Source organism: Pteropus alecto, unplaced genomic scaffold, assembly GCF_000325575.1.
Source record: "Pteropus alecto unplaced genomic scaffold, ASM32557v1 scaffold146, whole genome shotgun sequence".
NCBI classification, from domain to species: domain Eukaryota; kingdom Metazoa; phylum Chordata; class Mammalia; order Chiroptera; family Pteropodidae; genus Pteropus; species Pteropus alecto.
In genome coordinates, this window is record NW_006442107.1 from 15,054,497 (window position 1) to 15,076,281 (window position 21,785).

Genomic DNA, 21,785 nt, shown 5'->3' on the forward strand with positions numbered 1-21,785 from the left:
AGAATTGTCTCAAAATATCTTTGAGCTCTTTATGCTGGTTCAAAAATATAATTGAAAAATACTAGAAAACAATAGAAAACAATGTTGACCAATTAACTAAGCATGTTAAAAGTTTTAGGGGAAACTTGAAACATTAACAGATTCAGAAATGAGAGCTGTAGAAATGAAAAGTGAAGGAAAGCATAAGAAAAATCATGCTTTTAAACATCATGTTTTTAAATATTAAATTTAACAAATCTTTAAAAAGCTCTTTTAAGTCATTTAAATTATTTTATCAAAGTTCTTATTAAATGTTTATTTTAATTTGTATTAATTATTAAAATACATATTTGTGTATTAAAATAAAGTGCTTTGCTAAGTCATTTTGAGGGAAAAACACAGCAAAGGAGTATGTGGAGTTATTCATATAAGGAACAGGGAATACAAATACATTTCCTTAAGGCAGGCTACCTAAATATACCATTCATAATTACATGTGTTTTGTTTTGAAGACACAAAGCGTCTTGCTTGGCAAATCTCTATTCTTTATCTTAGATCTACAGCTGGCAGCCACCATACACACACACATTCACACGCTACTCTAATTAACCCTGTTTGTGGAGGTCGATGCGTTTATGACACAACTAAAACAGCAACAGAAGGAGACACAGATACACTTAGTAGTCTTAGTTATTTGCATATAAAATGATCCAATTAAGAGGCTTGGTGTGTATTTGGACAAATGAGTATAAAGCAGCTTAAAAAACATAATCCACTTCAATCTAAAATTTTACTGAAAAACGGATGGGAGACAATAGGCATAATTTCTAACATAATCTGTGTATTTCTAAAAATATACAAATGCATTATCTCTCCACAGTGAAAGGGATTTTACATTTAATTTTTTTTCTAGGAAAGTTTTTTTCTCTCCAATAATAAATAATATGATATTTACAGCTAAAGCTAGACTTTTCGAAAATCCTTTAAAAGAGTAGGGTGAATGAGCAGAGGAGGAGGGTTGAATTACCAGAGTTGGGAGGGGTGGCAGGGCAGCTTTCTTAACAGAGCATATTTTCATGAGAAGGTCTTTATGAAGAAAGAATAAGCCAAAAAATACTCATAAGATATAAACCCTATAAAGTCTCCTACATTAGTTTCAACAATTTAGCAAAGAGTGGTTCACTTAAAACAACAGATATTTATTCTATCAAAGTTCAAGAGGTCTAAAGTCCATAATCAAAGTGTCAGCAAGGTTTGCTCCTTGTGGAATCTCTGGGGAGAAATTGTATATGCCTCTCACTTAGCAAAGATGTTCACTGGCAACTCTTGGTGCTCCTTGGTTTGTGCGGTAGCATAACTACAATCTCTGCCTCTTTCACAGGGCCTTCTTCCCTGGGTGTCTCTCTACATGACTTTCTTATGAGGATACCATGCCCATCCTAATCCAGTGTGACCTAATCTTAACTATTACATCTGCAAAGGTGCTATTGCCAATTAAGGTCATATTCTGAGGTTCCAGGTAGACATGCATTATAGGGGAGGCTATTCAATCTAGTACAACCCCTCAATCTCTGGAGTTCTTAAACCTCATATTGTATCTTGTGAGATAAATGCCCCACAGTCACAATTTTTTGGGATACATTTTCTTAATTTGTAATATGTTCAAAAGCACAGGACCTCATCCCATTAATTTTTCCTGCAGTTAACCAAAACGTTGGGGGAAGATCTTCAAGGATAGCACAGAATTTTCCGTGCACTCTCTAATGGGTGATTGTCATGGTAACTATTCCCTATACTGGTGGTCCTAGAACTGTAATGTGCTTCACGTCACCTGGAGGCTTGTTAAAATACAGATTTGCTGGGCCTCGCCCTCACAGTTAGACATTTGTCTTTCTAACAAGTCCCTGGTGATCCTGATTGCTCAGGGACTGCACTTTGAGATTCACCTCTATTACTTTCAGGAAGGAAGGTCTTTCCCCTCGTTCCCTAGCTCCCTCCTTCTACAGTTATTATTAAAGGTGAAGAGAAGTAGAAAGTAATAGTGATGAAAGAAAGAAAAGAATAATAATATATTTATTATTAACTTCTGATTGATGAAGAATTCTAAGAATAGAATGAAGTAACTGATTATATCAACCTTTGGCTACCTCGGGGCTCCCGAAGAACTAGAATTTATATTTAAAAAATAGGAAAAGTTTTTTTTTTAAATTTTCTGAATGTAGCTTAGTGTCTCTAAATTTTGGTGGACTTAAAGCAACTTCAGTGAAGAGTAATAAAAATGGTGAAACTGTACGTGGTTTACTTTCTTTTATTCAGATAGAGGTGTTGTGTGTTATGTGTTAAACTTTTAGCAAAATTATTATGATAGTTTTTATTTTAAGAAACAGTTTTTGAATAAATGAATGTCCTGCAGCAGTTGAGCAATAGTTAACACCTCCAAACTGGTTTTATAGAAATCACCATAAATATAGCCACATAACTTTACCATAGGCTCAACATTTGGAAAAAAAGGTAGTGGTAGTAACGTCCAAAAATACTAATAATGATAATTTGGAGAATAGAAAGAAAAAACACATATAATTGTTTAACTTTTAAATTTGCTATAATTGAATAGTTGTTGCAATACAGCAGTCTCCATTTTTCTCTGCATAAATACACGTAGACAAAAATAGTTGCGAAAATGAAACTAAATCAATAAAAAAATCACAGTATGCAAAAACTGCCAATATAAGGAAAGTTATAAATCAGGATATCGCTATAAGCATATATTTATAAACTTTAACAATAAGCATATGCAGCAAAATTTTAATATTTTTCTATTGGTTATGAGGTAAAAAAGAATGGATTATTTCTTATACAGTTAAATATTTGATTTGTGAAGAAACCAAAGCATTTCCAGACGTTAATAGCATTGTAAGAAAGTCATTACTCTGGCAGACTCAACTATCATGTTGGGAAGGAAGCAATATCAAATATATAATTTTAAAGGAAAAACAGGTTCCTTTGGCAGTACTTCAAAATTGTAAAGAATATAATCATTTAGCATACATGTATTTTAAAATACTTGTAAATACATCCTTAGAGGGCAATGGTTTCAGTTCTGAGTACTTCTGTAAAGTTCTTAAGGACACCAATGACAGTATTTCAAATTTCATCTCAATTTTTTTAAGGATATTAAGAACATAGAATATTCTTAGGGAAACCTATTTCTTCTTTGAAAGTGATGCTAAAATCTGTTCTTGTCATTGGCATGTTTGCTCTATTATGTGTTTACAAAAGTATCGCTACATCTTGAAGGACAAAAAATATTTTTTTGTCTTCTATTCTCGTCATTATCAAATGACATATCTTATAACTATCAAATTCATTGTGTAGATTATAATTAGTATTCAATGCAAATAGGTCAAAATTGAAAATACAGAACTTAAAATGTTAAACCAAATCATTTTAAATATTTTTGTTCACTGTCAATGTTTAAAAAGGATACTGTCAAGAAATATTATTCAAAGTTTAAAAATGCTGTAGATTCTCAATGACTACCATGAAAAAGTAAGATGTATAATATATTCAGGATATTCAGTGGAATCAAGACTCAGCTCAAAGAACTTATGATAACACGTGCATTTACTTTAAAAGGAATTCTAAGTAGCAAATATCTTCATGGTCTTAGAATTTACTACATCTTTCTCGTTATTATATTCATGTTAAATAATATAATGTTTGCTTTGGAATTGTGCTTGTTCAATCATTCAACAAATATTTAGCCATGTTCCTGGCATTGTGTTATATATTGTGGACATAAGAAAAATCAAGATATAACCCTGTATTTGAGGAGTTGCTTGTCTCCTAAAGAAAATCTATCTAAAGCAAAAACCATTGCAGTGTGTTAAATTCTATAACATAAGTACACAGAGCACTAAAGTGAAAAGAGGTACCTAAACAAAAAGGGATGATTAGGGAACGTTTACAGGAAGAGGTCACTTAAAACCTCAGTCCAGAAAGATAAATAGGCAAAGTGCAACTGGGCGAGGAAGGAAGGCATTCCAAATAAAGGGAAATATCTACGTGAGGGGTTATGAATGAAAAAAAGAAAAGAAGCAGGGTAAAATGAAAGAATCTCTGTCGGTTTATTAAGGTGAGCATGATCTAGTGCATGATTATAATAATTATGAAAAGTAATATGTCCAAGCACTGTATAATTTGTACTTTTTTGCACATATTTTGTGGTTCAGTGCATGTAATGACAAAGGAGATGCAGCATCAGTCCCAGGTTATTAAGGAAGAAATGGATGGCAAAGACTGACGACCCCTAGAAAGTGGCTCTCCTTTCTTCTGATTTCAGAAGGAAGTAGAGTAAGAAAAAATGAAGATGAAATCTTTATTTTCTGTTTAAATTTGACATAGTCAACATCAGATTTAAAGGTCTTCATTTACATGAGCCTGAATAGATGAATGAGGTGATAAATACACCGAAGAGGAAACGGGCCAGTTCTTTCCTTTTGCATCTCCTGTCCAGGAAACCAACTAATATTATTTGTAGTATTAGACATGACATTTAGTTTTTATCCCATATTTACAAAATGTGAATAAAACACTGCATTATAAATGCATTAAGTACAGTTTTCAAGTTTCAATTAAAAAATAAAAGATTGCATGCATTTAATTTTCATTTGGTATTTCTGGAATACATTAATTTTCTTTTTTCTTTTTTCACTTATCCACAGAACTTGATTCAATTGCCTGCACTGGTTATACTGCAATATAGGAAGGCAATTAAACAACTGTGAGTTTGGAATTTTAAGTAACTTTGAAACAATTAGTTCATTTCCTTTTAGAACCATTTCTAATTACTTTTTAATAATTTGCCCTAATTATCTTTACTTTCTCTTCATTCTCTGCCTTCCTAGAGTCATCTAGGGAAATTAGTCTCTATAGTTGTCATGTATATAGTATTCTTACAAGAACTTCAAGCTAGCAAATGTTTTAAATTAAATCTCACCATACAGCTTGCTTCTACAGGTGACATTGTTGCCGTGTTCCAATGGGTAGTACTCTTAGTAGCCAGCATTAAGGATGGATATGTGTAACAAACACATGCGGTTTGTCATGGTCAAAGTCTGTGAATGACCTTCATTAATGGCCTTACTGTGGGTACCCCTCTGACCTCACCTTTCCCTCAGCTCCAGCTACCCAGCTTCCTGTTCCTCAATAATGACATATACATTTCAGTTTCAGAATATCTGTCATTTCTGTTCCTTCTGCTTCCTCTAAATGGTTGTATGGCTTGGTCCCCAATTTCATTTAGGTCCCTGCTCAAATATCACCTTATTACAGAGAGGCCTTTCTTGACCACCCTGTGTAAAATATGTCTGTTCCCTGCAGGCTCTAACCACTTTCTCTTCTCTTACCCTGTTTTACTTTTTACACTCATCGCATGATATATTATACATTTCTTTCTTACCAAGTAATTTACTTACTTACTTATCATTTTTCTCCCTTTATTAGAATGTATGCTCCATAAGAACAAGGACTTTTGTTCATTTTTCCCAGCATCTAGAATAGTGTCTGCTACATAGTAAATACTTGGTAAATATTTATTAAGTGAATCAAAAATAAGCAAACTAAAACTAACAACTGAGCCTATGATGACACACTGGTCTATAACTTAAAGCCTTTTTTGGTGTTTGTTAATACAATGGTTGATTCTAATACACTAGCATCCTAAAATGAGGTGTTTATTAAATGTATCTTCAAAAGATCAATGGCCATGTTGGAAATCTGTTCACATAGACTATGAAAAGTAATGACTGAAAAATATGATTTATATTGATTCCTGAAGAAAATTTAAGCATAAAGAAAAGTATGAGAATAATATTAGGCAGGATGGCTAAGGAGGGACATTATAAAGGAGGCAGCATTTAAACTGAAGGCTGAGATGCAGCCAAAAAGAGAGTAGTATTGATGACATATAGCCAAGACAAAGAAACCAACATGAGATAAGATTCTGAATGAGAAAAGAGTCTTTGTAAATTCAAAGATATAAAAGGCTAACTGAACGGAATGAGAGCCAACTGCCACAAGGTAACTAACTTGTCGAAGAAACAGACCAAGATCACATTATTGTGGGTCTTGTACATCACTGACCTATATTTGCACTGCATACTAAGAACAATGGGAGGCCACTAAAAAGTTTTAAACTTAGAAGAGTGATACAATGTGATTTATGTTTATAAATGGTATTCTGGATTTCCAGGTCCATACCAGATATAGTAGATACATTCTTTTCCTATTCCTCCTGCTTAAAATCCTAGACATTATACACAAAACAAACATAAGAAGACTGTGACATAAGAAACATAAGAAACTGGAGAGAAAAAGACAGACTGGCCAGGGACCTTCAAGCCTGAGGAACAATACAACAGTGAGTTCTTTGGGTTTTCTTTTTGCCTCAAATAACTCATATTGGGCACTGGAGAATAACAACTTGGAAATGCCAATAAACACAGACAAAAAAAAGCTCCTATAAAAGTAAAATGAGAAAAGTATTTTGGCTGCTGTGTGAAGAGTGCATTAGTTGAGTAGTAGGACCAGTGCAGAGGATGCTACTACACTTCAGGGAAGAAATGTTGGTGCCTTGGATTTGAGTGAATGACTGTGCAGAGGTGAACACCTGTGGAGTATAGTTTGGAGGCAGAACCACTTGACTTGATGTTGGTTCAGACATGGGCAGGATGGAAGTTAGGCATGGGAGAGCCTGAAAATGAATGGCTCACAAACTCTAAGAGTTTGAGTGAGAAATGGTCAATTGCTGTGAAATAAGACAGGAAAGCTAAAACAAAACTTTTTTGTTCTGAGGGTTGACAGGATAGATCCATCAAGACAGCATGAATAGAGTCCAGTCTAGTCTCAGTGATGATGAAAATAATGTCAGACCAGGCTCAACAGATGGCCTTATATTTCACAGCAAAGGAAATGAAAGATCCATTGCAGTGTGGATTAAAAGAAATTTCAGTTAATGTGGGACTAAAAGCAGTGCCCAAGGAGCGGCTCTATTGAACAACACAGAATACAAGTGAAGTCAGCAAAGTAAGCTGTACAATGAACTGAAGAGCCATAGAAACAAATGTGGTGATCAGGAAAAGTGTGTAGAAAACATAATATAGTTAGAAAATAGAAATGCTTTCTTTTAGAGGGTTGCAAATATTTTTGATTGGGAATGATACATTCAAAGCTATACTGGCATTTACTGCATCATGAAAGTAATAAAAGAAAACTGAAGATCTCTGATTGACAATACAATGAAAGAACTTAAAGAGCTGAAATAACTTGATATCTTAATGACTTTTAGGTAAATACAACCAGAACAAAACCAGCTAGTTCTTATTCTTTTAACAATGTGATGAATTTAGATTATATATTAAAATGTATATGGATCTCAAATGGAAATTCTTAGACTTAAAGGGCACCTAAAAATTTAACTAGATAATTTTGGAACATGTATTTAAAAATATGTTCAATACAATGTAAATATATATATGCCTTATTGTTAAAATGTACAGCTGAAACTTATCAGATTTCATTAACCAATGTCACCATAAAAAATAATTTAAAAATTAAGTAAAATAAAAAATAAAAATTAATAAGAATATGTTCATACACCTGCTTTCATACACCTTGATATGATGTAAATACTAATTTGATATCTGGACTCTTTTATGATAATCCAGCATCTTATTGTTACTTTCTTGGTAAACAAGAAAAATCCAGTTGGCATTGTGTTTAGATCTCCAAACCATAAAACAATAAAGCAACCAACCAACCCCACGTACCTTTTAATAGCCACAGCAGTACTCATGTGTCTCTTTGGAAAAGAGTACATTTAGGGGAAATGCTGACTGAAGAATTTCTGAGAAAACTCTACCCTCGCCCTGCCTATTCATGTGATCTTCTAGTTTATAATAATATTGAAAGGCAGCAGGTCCTTTTTTTTGTAATTGTAGATAATTACCCTAAAACAGCTAAGGTGGCATACTAAAATAACAGAAAAAAAAAAAAGGATACTAGTACAAGCTTTCTGGAGGACATTTTAAGATTTGAAGGCAGAGAGGGTGAACCATTTCTTTAATATAACATTCTGAACCATTTCATTAATAACATACCAAAGGTGTAAAATATAACATCTGAAATAAGATAATACTTACTCAAAGTTATTTTTTAAAGGCCAAAGTTCATTAAGACAAATTCATTCATTCAGTCAATTTCAAAGTTTGATTTATCTGTCAAATATACCAATCACCAGATCAGGTTCAAAGTTACTTTTTAGGAGACCCCTTTTAAGAACTAACTTTCAAAGTAACTACAATCATTATCATTAGTGATAAAGTCAGTAGTTGCCACAGATAATGAAGAATCTTATCTAATCTGTCTCTAAAATAATGTTCAGAGAAGCAAATACAAAAAAAAAAAAACAGCAAAAGACAAGGAAATAAATTATAATGAAAGTAAACAGGAAAAGAAACAAAAATACCTGAAATTAACAGAATGGCAGGTTGATGCACAGAGCAATTTACAAATTATTAAAAACTGACAAACGTGTTAGATGACAGCCTAATGTTAATGTGTGTGTGTGTGTGTATATATATATTATATATATATATACACACACACACACACATTAACATTAAATATATATATGTAAGTGACAGAAACTAAGAAGTAAGGTACATTGTGACAGGTTCTAGGACAGAGTGAGGTGCTGGGTACTGAAGAGCCCAAGGGGGCATCTCACTAACTTTGGGGTAAGGGGAATTTCCACAAAGGAAAAAGTGACTGAGTTGGGCATAAATTATAAGTAGGGTGCATCTACTAGACAGAGCAACATAAACTGCACTGGTAATCCAGGTTCCTATAACATTGGGATAAAGGGAGTTAGGAAAGTACATGGTTAGGAAAGGGTCCAGATTCTAAAAGGCTCTGTGAGCTAGACTGAAGCTTTTTAATATTATTCTGTAAACCAAGGGGGATTCTTCTATGGTTGGATTTAGGGAAGATACTGATATAAGATTTATGTACTAAAGAAATCCCTCTGGCTCTACTGTGGACAGATCATAGAAGGGCAGGAGGTCAGTAAGAGACTAGCACTTTTACGAGAGAAGTGACCAGGCTCTGGTAACTATCTAGGTAGTGGGAGCAGTGAGAGGAACAGTTTGAAGAATCATCAGGAGGCAAGTCTACAAGGAGTGAGAGGGAGGGACTAGAGATAACATTTGTTTCTAGCTTGGAAGGGATCTGTTAGAAGGTGGTACCCTTGCTAAGATGGGAATAAGGAGAGGAAACATCACAGTATAAGATTGCTGAAGAATCATTAGTATAATTGTTCTACAGATTTGATAGGAATCATAGTTTCAGACATAAAATTTTAAGTGGGCCAGATACTTTCAAACTTGCTTCCTGTTTCTCCTCCAAGGCACAATGGTTTTGATTGACCAGGCATTTATTTCAAAAACAAAGGGACAATTACAATGCCATTATGCAGTCCTCCCTGTTAGTGATGTTAGAATACCTCTATTAATGTCTAAAGGTACTTTTGCTCAGGGACCAGTTTAAGATTTTAAAGAACCAGGAGGCAGAGCCAGTTAGTTATTAGCAGTTTTGACTCCTGGGTTGTGACACTTAGGAGACTAACCCAGGCCTACCAGGGATCTTGGTGTCAGGAAGAAGTATGCACAGATATGAACAAATGATGTATATTTCCTTAAACTCCCTGGAATCAAAGCACATGGTTTTATTTCCTTTTTAATCACTTGATACCTTCCTTTTAATACTTTAGCTTTAACGCTGAAAGAAATGCTTCAATTATAAATTGCTCTGCATAATGTTAATTATCACTGTCTTCATATTAGATTGTTTCTACTGGAAAAAAAAAAAAAGGAAAAGAAAATAATTCAGCTCAAGAGAGACAGAGCCTCCCTCTTTGGACTGACTGGTGACCCTGATCTAGCTCTGGTTCCCTGTCTGGGAGCTCTTCTAACCTGCATGAATAATGAAAGTGCATGAACCCAAGCAGATCGCAGGTAGACGGGGCACAACTCTGTCTGTTCAGGCAGGGGAGGCTATCTCCTTCTCAATTAAACATCCAATTGCTAAATTCCGTGCAGAGAAATGCACCTAAGGAAGAATGGAAGAGGAGGTCCTTCTTTAAAAGGGAAAAATCAGTCTCCACGGAATTATAACCCCAAGGATAAACCCCTCAGGCCTCAAGGAAACAGGAAGTAAAAGGCTGCCTCGATTTTCAAAAGTATTTACTCTTTAATCATTAAAATTTAGCTACATTTGTATGATACTCTTTTAATCTTTCATTAAATCTTGTTTAGTTTCATTTCTTTTAGATTTTTCTCAAAACCATCCAAGAAAGGTTCTGGCTGCGTTAACACTTAGTTTGGTTGCTGTGATTACAATATGTCTGATATATGTAGGCACATATTGTACCTAGAATAGATTCAAACTTATATTCTTACAACCAAGGCATAACAGTCTTCTTTTGAACAATCTATTCCAACTTTCGTCATCTGAGCTCAAACCTACGTTTTTTTTTTAGAAGTGATTTTCAAATGCTGAGTTTGTCTTTCTATATCTATAAAGAACACAGTTCACGTAAGCAGAAATGGTTTGTTTTCTGATGAAGAAAAAGTGAAAACAGCTCATTCAAGGCAAACAGTAAGGTACATTTCTAAGAACCCAATGTAGTTTGAAAAATAATAATGGGTGTCTTTCATAAACTTGTCTGCATCAAGGCAGCCTGTAATTTTCATTGAGTCATGCCTTATGCATGCAGGTCAGCACACAGAGTAATTCTCGCCTTGTAAGACTTCTCCCAGGACATCTTGTGGTGACACTTACAATAGAGTAATTCCTTGGCTGGTTGCAGCTCAGAGCAAAATCCATAGCGAGATCAATTTTTGCTGCTTATAACTCCTTGACAGAGGCACAGGGAAAGTAAAGGCAAGAGGATGACAGGTTGACTGAGGCTCCTTGACATAGCTAGAAATTTAATAATTTAAAAATTGTCATTAGAAGATAAAAATAGGTTCTCTATGCTTTTGAAATATATATATATTCTTTTTGCTGGTGAGTGACAGTGCCTGATGATCAAATTTACAAAAGGCAGAATATAATTTCTCTCAAAATATTATCAAAATCTCCAATCTTTGTGAAAATTGTCTATATTTATAGCAAATCTCCAACATACAGTAATTTATGTTATAATTATTCCCTCTATATAATTTTAGACAATATAATAATAACTGGTTTGTAATCATATGAAATTACAACAAAATAAGAGCAGGTAATTACTAGGTAGCTTCCTCTCCCCCATGATCCTTTCATAAATGACACATTTTACCCACAAAAAGTCACTTCAACTTTCTTTAAAGGTTTAGTGCTGACTTGATGTTTATGAAATAATGTTGGATGCATTGATTATGTTTCGGATTTTGAATTTCTCGGAGAATGGAGCTTATGTAACTAATTTGTTGTTGGCTTACTTATTAGCATAGAGTTAGTCAAGCAGGAAGTCATGCCTGATCCTTGGTAATCTCAATTAATCTTTGAGACTCTGCTCCTCACCTATTAAGGAAGTATGATTAATTTGAAGTTACAAAACTAAGCTAACTAGTAATGTTTATTGAAATCTTAAGCCGATTCTTATCTAATAGAATGTGAGATGGGTAAAAAAGCTTACTTACAACATCTCAGAATGTAAAAATGGTGGATATTCCCTGATTTACTCATATAGGGTGTTTCAGGACTGAGGCACAATGCTGGATGGAATGAACCATGAGTGGTTTAGAGTCCACATAGCTATTGGACTAACTGGGCTCAGTTTACAGGACAAATCTCCATGTAAATTAAATACAGGACAAATAACTGTATAAATTAGTAAATATCCCTGATCCACGTTGCCAAGTGAACACAAGTCTTTACTCAGGATGAACTGAAATTCATGCCTTTGGTTAGACAAGGGCCAGAAAGAGGTAGCATGTGAACATAAGAAGAAATTTCTTACCACTAGGGGAGGGGAGACCCATGTTTTTCGTATCATGGGTAAATAAAATCATTTTTGAAGCATTTGGGCATTTCTTCTGTGCATGTGACCAATTTACAGGAAAGCTGTATTAAAAAAACATTTCTACATTATGTAGTACAGAGCTGAGCAACTGTAGATTCTTAATTAATGATCTCTGAATAAATGCACTGCACAATGTGCTTTAAGAAAGCTACACATGCTTGGCACCTAGTGTTTTGCTGAAAATGATGACACAAAAGAAACAGACCCCATAAACAACAGTTCCTACCATCTGCTCTGAGAAACCAATAAAATTATTTTCTGTCTTACTATACAAAAGAGGAAACTGAATTGAACAGCTGTACTAAGCTCTCCCTACTACCACTGATAATAAAAATATTATTAAAACTTAATGTTGTTAAGTGTAATCCAGGAAATCCTAAAGTTGGGCAGAAGTTTGAGTCTACCAGGCAATGGGTAGTTCTGTTATTCAAACCTGCGTATCTGAAAATTTTGTTACACACGTTGCTTAAACAAGGAGGGTGGAATAAAGGTACACGCCAGACCATTTCAATATTTTACATGCTACTGTGAAACCAAATTGCTAGACATGTTTTTCTTAAGGTATATATTCTACATTTAAGGATCAACTAATGCATTTTTTGTTGTTGTTAACTATTGTGGTACCTGTTGGAGTTCGTCGCACATTAGAAAATACATAACAAAAATATAACTGAGATGCTAAAAAAGTTTAACAATTTTCTATGCAGTGAATGTCCTAGTAGGAACAGAAAGTTAGGTTCAAAGCATATCTTTGTCCTCCACTGTAACACTGCGCAGTGTTTTTTCCCTTCCACCCCAAAGGGGCTTGATTAATTGGGACTTCCAGACCGTACACCCATTGGCGAGTCAGACTGCAGGGGTTTTCATGTCACTGTCATTTCTTCTACTGCCAATCAGATCCCCTATTCTGACTGGCTGCCTTGATGCATACTTAACTATGTCCCCTTTCCATTAGCCCTCGACAAGCTCTACTGTACATTTGGTAACTTGCCAAGGACTTAACCAGCCCCGTCCTGTGACAGGATTCTGCACCTGTGCCTCCTGCACTCCTTTTGTAGGGAATAGCTGCTGGACAAGGAGCTATTGACTATCCTTGAACTATCCTGGCCACCTGCCAGAATCATAGATTTCAAAACGACCACATTTTCCTGAGGCTGCATCTGATGTCTGGATAACCCAGTCAGAGGTAACCAAGTGCTTCTGACACTATCCCAAAGGCATTGGGTATTTATTGGCCAGTGATTTTTACCCATTATAAGTCTCCATGCTTCTTCCTCAACACTGAAGACCCAGAACTCTTTCTGCCTTAGTCGAGTCAGAGTAATTACCATGGCAATCACACACAACAAGATACTTCCTCATGAATGCATAGGCAGACACCTAAAACTTCCTTAAATAGGTTTTAAAGATGCTATAAAAAATGGTCATCAATTTCCCAAATAAAATGTCGTTAATGTACTTATAAACGTATATATCCTCTAATTTAATATTCTGATATATCGACTAAGCTTTTGAACTCTCCATAAAATGTTTACAAGTATATGGAAAATTTCATCAAGACTGCATTCCTTGACTTTCTTCTCCAGTTCTGTTTTAAGATCAAATATGATTCTATTCGGTTAGTTGAACGTTGTATAACCTCCTTTCAATGGACAGTGCCCTTTGAAACAGGACCTTCTTAATATTACTCAATTATGTCAATAGGTTTCCAGTATAGCAAGAGTTTCTATTGTCATATAAAAAACCATTCTATTTAACCATAGACTTAGGACAGGAAATATATAACACTGTAGTATGCTATGTTATGCACTTTTAAAAAGGTAAACTAGAGTGTAGCATGATTTACATGGAAAAAAAAAACAATCTTGCCCCACCTCTGCTAATTCTTTAACCTAAACATGATGCCACCGATGATGGTTTACCTGTGGTCAATGGCTAGAAAATACTAATCTATACAGTCTAAGAAAATATTCTCATTTCCTGTTTACATAATTAATATTTTCCTGTATTCACAAAACTAATTGGCCCTTTATGTGAAAGAATCGACCACTTTCACACTTGTCAATCTTTGTAGCCACTGCTTATACTTAACAGCTGGCCTCAAAATTTTGTACAAAAAAAGCCTCCATCCTTCACTTCCTTCCATTGTGGTTGTTGTAGCTCAGGCTAATTTTTCTCATCTTTTTGATTTCCCAGGTGTCTACCGGTTTTTCCACAAGGTTGAAGAGCACTTTTAGTGAATCAAGTATTACTTTCCAAGTATTTCTTTGTGTGTGTATGTATGTGCACATGCACAGTATTTGTGTGATGTTTTTTCATTTTGTGGGATATTCTGTTGTCCTCTATTGCTGGTATTTTCTAAGTCCAGTGCACCAATATTATCACTGAATTAATAAACATTCATTCAGGGCTTATTAAGTTCCAGACATCATGCCAGGGGCTTTCATATATTCTATTTTACTGTGGCGAGCAGGCAGCTACAGCACTGGGCAAGAGGCACTGCCTTGGTTCTTCTTTTGGATGATTCTGTCATGCTGTTAAACTTCCATAAGAATTAATTACAGGAGCAAATGTGATACTCTACAAAGTAGACAGGAACCTGGGTCAGGACACTTTTCCTAGACAAGAACAAATGTGAGGGGCTAACAATGCTCTGTGGACTTTTGGCTGCTTGTAGACTTTGTGACATTTTATACACACATGGTCTACTGTTTGCTAAAGCTAACTTCCTCAGATTTCTTTATTATCATTACAATTTGGGGGGGCAATTATGTATTACATATGTGATGGTTTATGGCTCTGTATTTTTTGTGCTATTCTGGGCCATATATGAGACTTTGCATAGACAAGGAGGCATATTTTTTAAAACTTTAGAATTTGGATTCAGCCTGGGTTTACATCTGGCTCCATCTCTTGGTAGCTAATGGCCTTGGGTATACTTGACCATTCTGAATTTCATTTTTATTATCTATAACATGGGGACAACGATAAAGTGGTGTCATAGGGTCTGAGAAGATAATGCATGAAAACTACTTACAACATAAGCAGTCAATAAATATGGTCAATGTAATCAATAACAAATTTTTATTTTTGTTATGTCAGACATAAGTGATCAAAAGACCATTCTTAACTCTAGGAAACAGACCACAATTTCATAATCAAATTGATATTTTATGAAACTTCATTAAAGAAGAGACAGTTATGAGAAGCAAGAAGAGTTTACTGAGGAAAAAAATCAGTGCAAACTAGCTTCATTTCTTAATGTCCCTAGATGAGAAGACTAAATGGATTAAATTAATCTGAATTTGGGCAAGAAGAGAACTTTTTTCATCTTTATAGGTTTGCACATATATAAAATCTAAATGGAAATTATTTATAAGTACTAATACAGTCAACAAAGGCATAGCGGATTTAAAATTTTGTCTTTATGAAATAATTGAAAATAGAATTCATAATCAGTAGTTTTATGTAATTGTGGCATATATTATAGGTGGAAAGATGGGTCTATAACAGCGTTTACTAGGATCCAATGAATCTATGTACAAATCAATTTAATAGCCCATAGCAATGAACACAATTCTTTGCATAGATAAGTAATTTTAGAAATTTGAAAACAACATGAGTAATGCTGACAGGAAGATATGAGTTTGGAGGATTTCATCTGGAAGGCACTGATGAATGAATCTCTGACTGCAGAGAACGGAACTACTATTTCTGGCAGTTCACATGCTTTCACCTCAACCCTGTCATCATCGGTTCATTTATGGCTGGGGGCTTAGGGGGGTGTCACTGGAAACAACTACCCCCATTAGTAAAAGGAACACACCTGGGAGGGATACAGACCCACAGAAGGGAGATCTAAAGTGTTAATAGCTGGAAAAGAGGGGTTAAATTTAACAAAGTGAAATTTTAATTACATATACCATACAGAATAATATAGGAATAGAAAAATTGTGGAGAATATATGAAGTTATTAGTTGAATATAAGATCTGCATCAATTTGTAGTGTGATGTATTTGGGGGAAAAAATAAAATTAGATCTTATATACAGAATTCAAAAGCGCTAATTCTATTGTATTCTGTGCTAGTTAAACTATCCAGAGTACTGTGTGGAGCCAGTGTCAGACTGACAAATGGGAAAACATTTTATGGAAAGAATCCAGACTATTGAGTGGGCTTGAAAACATTAGGGGAGTGGTAACCATAAAAACTGAAGATATTGAGTCTGGAGAGAACCTGAGAGGAGGAATGATGTATGAGGTTGAAAAGCCATCATATGAAAAAGCAATAAGTTTCTCTGTGTGGTTCAAGTCCAGAAAAAGGATAAATGTGTAGAAATTACAAGAAACTATATATATGAAAAATAAAGTTAACTTTAGTGATGGCAGATAATAAAATGAGTTTCATGGAGAAATATTGAATTCCCCATCACTAGATATTGTTAAGGTAAGGCTATAAAGAAAACTCAAGTGTCCACTCAGTGGGGTTAAAATTGATGAACTTTTAGGTATTTTATAGACCTGAGAATCTACGACTCAGTGAATTTGCTCTCTTTTTTATGAGCATCCTTTATGCTAATAGGTGTGCTCATGTATGCTATGGTGACAGCATTCAAAAATGTAAACCTATTCACAAAAATACTAGGGAATATCATAAAGAGAAAATATTAAACTTAAGACAAATTATGCATGATTTTTATTGTAATTTTCTTTCAATGGTATCACTGAAAAGATACCATTTGGAAAGAAATTTTACCAAATTATTGCATTAAAATATATTTATATTGGACAGTCTCAAGGGCTAGCTATATCAGATCTCGTAGCAATGCTTGAAGATGCTGCAGCAAAGTAAATATATAGAGAGACATCTAGATGTAGATGATATCATTTCTGAAAAATTTACTGAAGCTCTAAGTGGGCTTAAAGAAGCAGACAGAATCAAATACACAATTTTTCATACTACTAAATAATATTATCTTGGCCTATCATGTTTGTAAGGGCTCAAAGGTCAGCTAATTAAGTTTCTTTGATTCTGGTCTGCAACTTGTTGTTTTCATGAGTACATGATATAAAGAAGAAAAAATGAGGACAATGTGATATGTTTCTCATAATGTGAAATGTAGTCACTTTTTAAAGTGTGAAAACACCAATTTTTAATGAAATGTTGGTGAAAATAGGTGTCAGTAGTTTTTTTAATGGTTGATGACCCTGTGTCCACTTTTCCATTTTTAATTTTTAAAAATGATAGAGGTATGTGAAGTCCCAAAATCTGTTAACACTCATTTAAGTGATAATACCTCCCCACCCTTAATTCTTCATTTTGCACTTTTTATGAAAGAGAAGCAGACTTTCCACAGTCTCTCGACATTTCTTCAGCAATTGAATGAATTAGAAATTTGAATTAAGTAATGATTCACATTATGAACACCTCGGATTCTACCGCTGCCTCAACTGGCAAGTATGTGAAGTGAAACACTTTGGCAATATAGACTGGATTTTGTCAGAAGTGAATTGCTATGTAGGTATTAATCAGTAGGCATAAAATCAAAGAAGCATTCAGTTCAGAAAGAAGAAAAACAGTCCATGAGAGGGAATGGGTCACCACAGTACAGATTCCTGTCTATTTAATTTCTATGAATTCCATGAGATTCATTTCAGGGAGCTGAGAAACTATATCATTTAAGCAATTTGAAATTAGACCACTGTCCTCTATTGTACATTCTCAGTGGTACACTACAATGCTAAAAGTGAATGTAGAATTTTAGACTTGGACGATCAGAAAATACTTTCTGAAATATAAGGTGAAGAAAAGAATAAAAATCAATGGTGGCAAGAAATGGAATAGTTTACTCCACATTCCTCATAAGTTCTCTTCTCCTCCACGTCCTCCAGCCTGCAGAAGACACTGTCCACAGGTAGACTGAAGGGGAGGACTGCAGATTTCTATGTGCTCCTGTGAGACCAGCACTCCTCTCTGCCCCTTCCCCACTGCCACTAGCTTCTCCCTATCCCCCATGCCACAAACTTCCTATAATTTTCTTATTCCTAAGAAGGAGGCATTAATGAGAATTGTTTACCTTTCATCCCTAACTGAATGCCAGGACTAGATCCACCACACCTTGTAGCTTTTCGCTCAGTTACCCCAGAAGTCCATGGCTCCTAAGTCACCCCTCTTCTCCATGACAATTTTCTCCACTTGTTCCTGGACATCTTCCATTCTGATCTTATCTCTTACTACTTATTCAATGAGCCCTAGACCAGCAGTCCCCAAGTTTTTTGGCACCAGGGACCAGCGCTTCAATGAGAATCTAATACCTGATGATCTGAGATGGAGCTGAGGCCATGATGCTAGTGCTGGGAGTGGATTATATACCTACAGATGTCACTAGGTTGGTAGACATGGTGATGGGAAAATGAGAATGTTCTTGTTGTTTGTATTATTGCAATGAAGTAGAAAGCAAATCACTAGCTGGGAGAGAGGAATGGTAAGAAAGTGGAGATTTGAAGAGAAAAGAGCTGGTATTAAACAGCCTTCATACATGGAGCTGAGAATTGACCAGAGAAGAGAAGCAAGATTTATTTCTAGGCAGTGTTGAAAGTCCACCCGTAGTTATAAATATAGAAGGAGAATAAGTGCTTCATCTGCAGATACAGATGAAGCTTCACTCACTCATTCACTGCTCACCCCTTGCTGTGAGGCCCAATTCCTAAAAGGCCACGGACTGGTACCAGTTCCAGGGGGTTAGGGAACCCTGCCCTAGACACTTCCTTTGTGTCCACCATCAACAAAATCCTCTATATTCTTAACTTCTTTTGTGAATATTCTCATTATGTTCTTGCATTAACTAAAATAATTATCCTTTGAGAACACATCTCTGCACTCTGGGCCCAGTCTTCGAAAAATATTCAGCTTACTTCCTCTTCCAGGCCCTTTTCCTTTCCTCCCTAAAAACAAACAAACAAACCCAACTCCTTTGGAGCTCGTGCCATCAAATTATAGCACCTAACACCTGTCCTGGTACAATTATCTACGGATCTGGTCACTTCTTTCATTTGCTAAAGATTTTAGCTTTGGCTTATTCTCTTTCTATATTTATAACTACAAGTGGGCTTTCAACACTGCCTAGAAAAAAAAATCTTGCTTCCCTTCTCTGGTCAATTCTCAGCTCCATGTATGAAGGCTGTTTAATATCAGCTCTTTTCTCTTCAAATCTCCACTTTCTTACCATTCCTCTCTCCCAGCTAGTGATTTGCTTTCTACTTCATTGCAATAATACAAACAACAAGAACATTCCCATTTTCCCATCACCATGTCTACCAACCTAGTGACATCTGTAGGTATATAATTCGCTTTCTTTCCCACTATAGTGGATAAATTTTCAGAATTACTACCTCAAGCTGGAGCGTCCACACATCCACAGGTTCCCATTCCTTCTTACCTCAAGGAATTTATTCTTGCAATTATTCCATTTTTTCATTAATTTCACTTCTCTTTTGGATCATTCCTATTAGCTTACGAAGAAACATACTATATCTCTACCTTAAAAAATATATATCCTTAACCCTATCTCCCCCTCCAGCTACTGTCACATTTCTATGTTCCACTTTGTAGCAGAACCCCAAATTTGCTTTTTCCTTTTCCATTTTCTCTTTAACTCACTGTAATCATACTTCTCTTCCCATCACTCCATTGTAACAGCTCCTAACAGTGTCAGTAAACTTCATGGTCCCAAATCCAATAGTTAAATTTCAGTTTTCATCATTCCCAACCTTTCAGTAGCACTTGACACACTTCCTCACTGCTGAAACACACGCTTCAGTTAAATATCCTATTTCACCATCTTTCTTGGCTTCTCAGGCCCTTCTGCTGGGTGGAGCTCCTGATCATGACATCTAGGTGTTGGACTGTCCAGAAATTCCCTACTCAGCTTCCTTCTCTTCTCTAAGCACACTCACTCAGTAAACTATCTCACCCAGTGCCCCACCTCTAAGTAGCATCTAAAGGCAGGTATTTCTCACATTTATAACTTTGGCCATATATTCTCCAGGAAATCCAGGTTTATATATTCAACTGACCAGGCAATATCACCTTTGGATGACTGATAGGCTGTTCCGATTTATGAGGTTCAAATTTAAACTCTTTATCCTACACTCCCCACCATACAGAAGCTTTCCTCACAGTTCTTTTGGCTTTTTGTTTTCTTAGTTTACAAAGAACCTTTACTGAACATAATTTCTGTTGGTTAGTCCCTGTTTATTTTTTTAAATTATTAATTAAGACTATTTTTTAGAGCAGTTTTAGGCTCACAGAGAAATTGAGGGGAAGGTATAGAAATTTCCCTTATGTCCCCTGCCCCCACACATGCATAGCCTCCCTCATTATTAAAATCCCCCCACAAGAGTGGCACATTTGTTAAAACTGACGAATCTACATTGACGCATCATAATCATTCTATAATTTACATTATGGTTCACTCTTGGTGTTGTACCTTCAATGGGTTTGGACAAATGCAAAATGACATGTCCTTATTATAACATCACACAGAGTATTTTTCACAGCCCTAAAAAATTTCCGTGCTCTGCCTATTTATCCTCCCTCCATCTCCAACTTCTGGCAACCACTGATCTTTTTACTATCTCCATTGTTTTGCTTTTCCAGAATGTCGTATAGTTTGAATCATACAATATGCAGTCTTTTAAGATTGGCTTCTTTTGCTTAGTAATATGCATTTAAGTTTTCTCCATCCACAGTTTCCTCATCTCAGAAAATCACCTAGTTACTCAGGCTTTAAGATGTATTTTACTTTTCTCTTCCTTACATATCCTATGTCCTATCCACCAGCAAATTATGATTTTATATTCAAAACGTATTTAGATTTAACCACTTTTTACCACCTTGTTACACCAACATCTTTCGGTTGAACCTGAAAATAAACTTTTAATTGGTCTCCTTACCTCCACTTTTGGTCTCTTTAACTGAATCCCAGCCCCCATCCTTAACCTAAAATCAATTCTCACATAATAGCCTGAGTAAACTTTTAAAAATATAAATCAGATCATGTCAATCAGCTGCTCCAAATTCTTCAATGGCTTCCCGTAACTTTAGAAAAATATCCAAATGTCTTACCATGGCTGTGAGGTCCCGCCTGAACTTGCTCTTGTTCCTTGCTCCTTCCTTAGTTCCTTTTACTCTTTTTTTCTCATTCACGCTGCTCTGTTGACACAGGTGTTCTGTCAATTTCTTAAAAAATTCAGGTATTTCCTTGTCTCAAGAACTCTCGCAAATGTAGAACCCTGGTGAATACAGGTGACCCTTGAACAACTGTGTGGGGGGTTGGGGCACCAATGTCAGTGCGGTCGAAAATCGTCGTACAACTTTTGACTCCCCGAAAACTTAATGACAGCCAGTCCTTTGCATCCGCAAGTTCAACCAAGCATAGATGAAAAACAGTATTTTCACATTCCCAACCGCAGATTCCCAACCTCCTAGCTACACTACAGGTCTGAGGTTGGGAATCTGCCACTGGGAATGTAAAATACTGTTTTCCATCCCCGCTTGGTTGAATCCGCAGATTCGAAACCTGTGGATACAAAGGACCAACTCTATTGAAAGCATCCGTATACAAGTGGGCTCCCTGCAGTTCACATTCCTGTTGTTCAAAAGTCAAGGGTACTCTTTC

The 21,785-nt window shown here is 35.5% G+C and overlaps 1 protein-coding gene across 2 annotated transcripts in view; it reads right to left on the reverse strand.

Moving 5' to 3' along the window:
• DTNA (dystrobrevin alpha) overlaps positions 1–21,785 on the reverse strand; it is a 342,095-nt gene that overhangs the window by 272,373 nt on the left and 47,937 nt on the right. The window contains exon 2 of one of the 2 annotated variants that reach the window (XM_025038599.1): positions 21,233–21,319. The exons of the other annotated variant lie outside the window; for it this stretch is intronic. The gene's annotated coding sequence lies outside the window, so the exon portion shown is untranslated. The remainder of the gene's footprint in view (positions 1–21,232; positions 21,320–21,785) is intronic. 2 annotated transcript variants of the gene reach the window in all.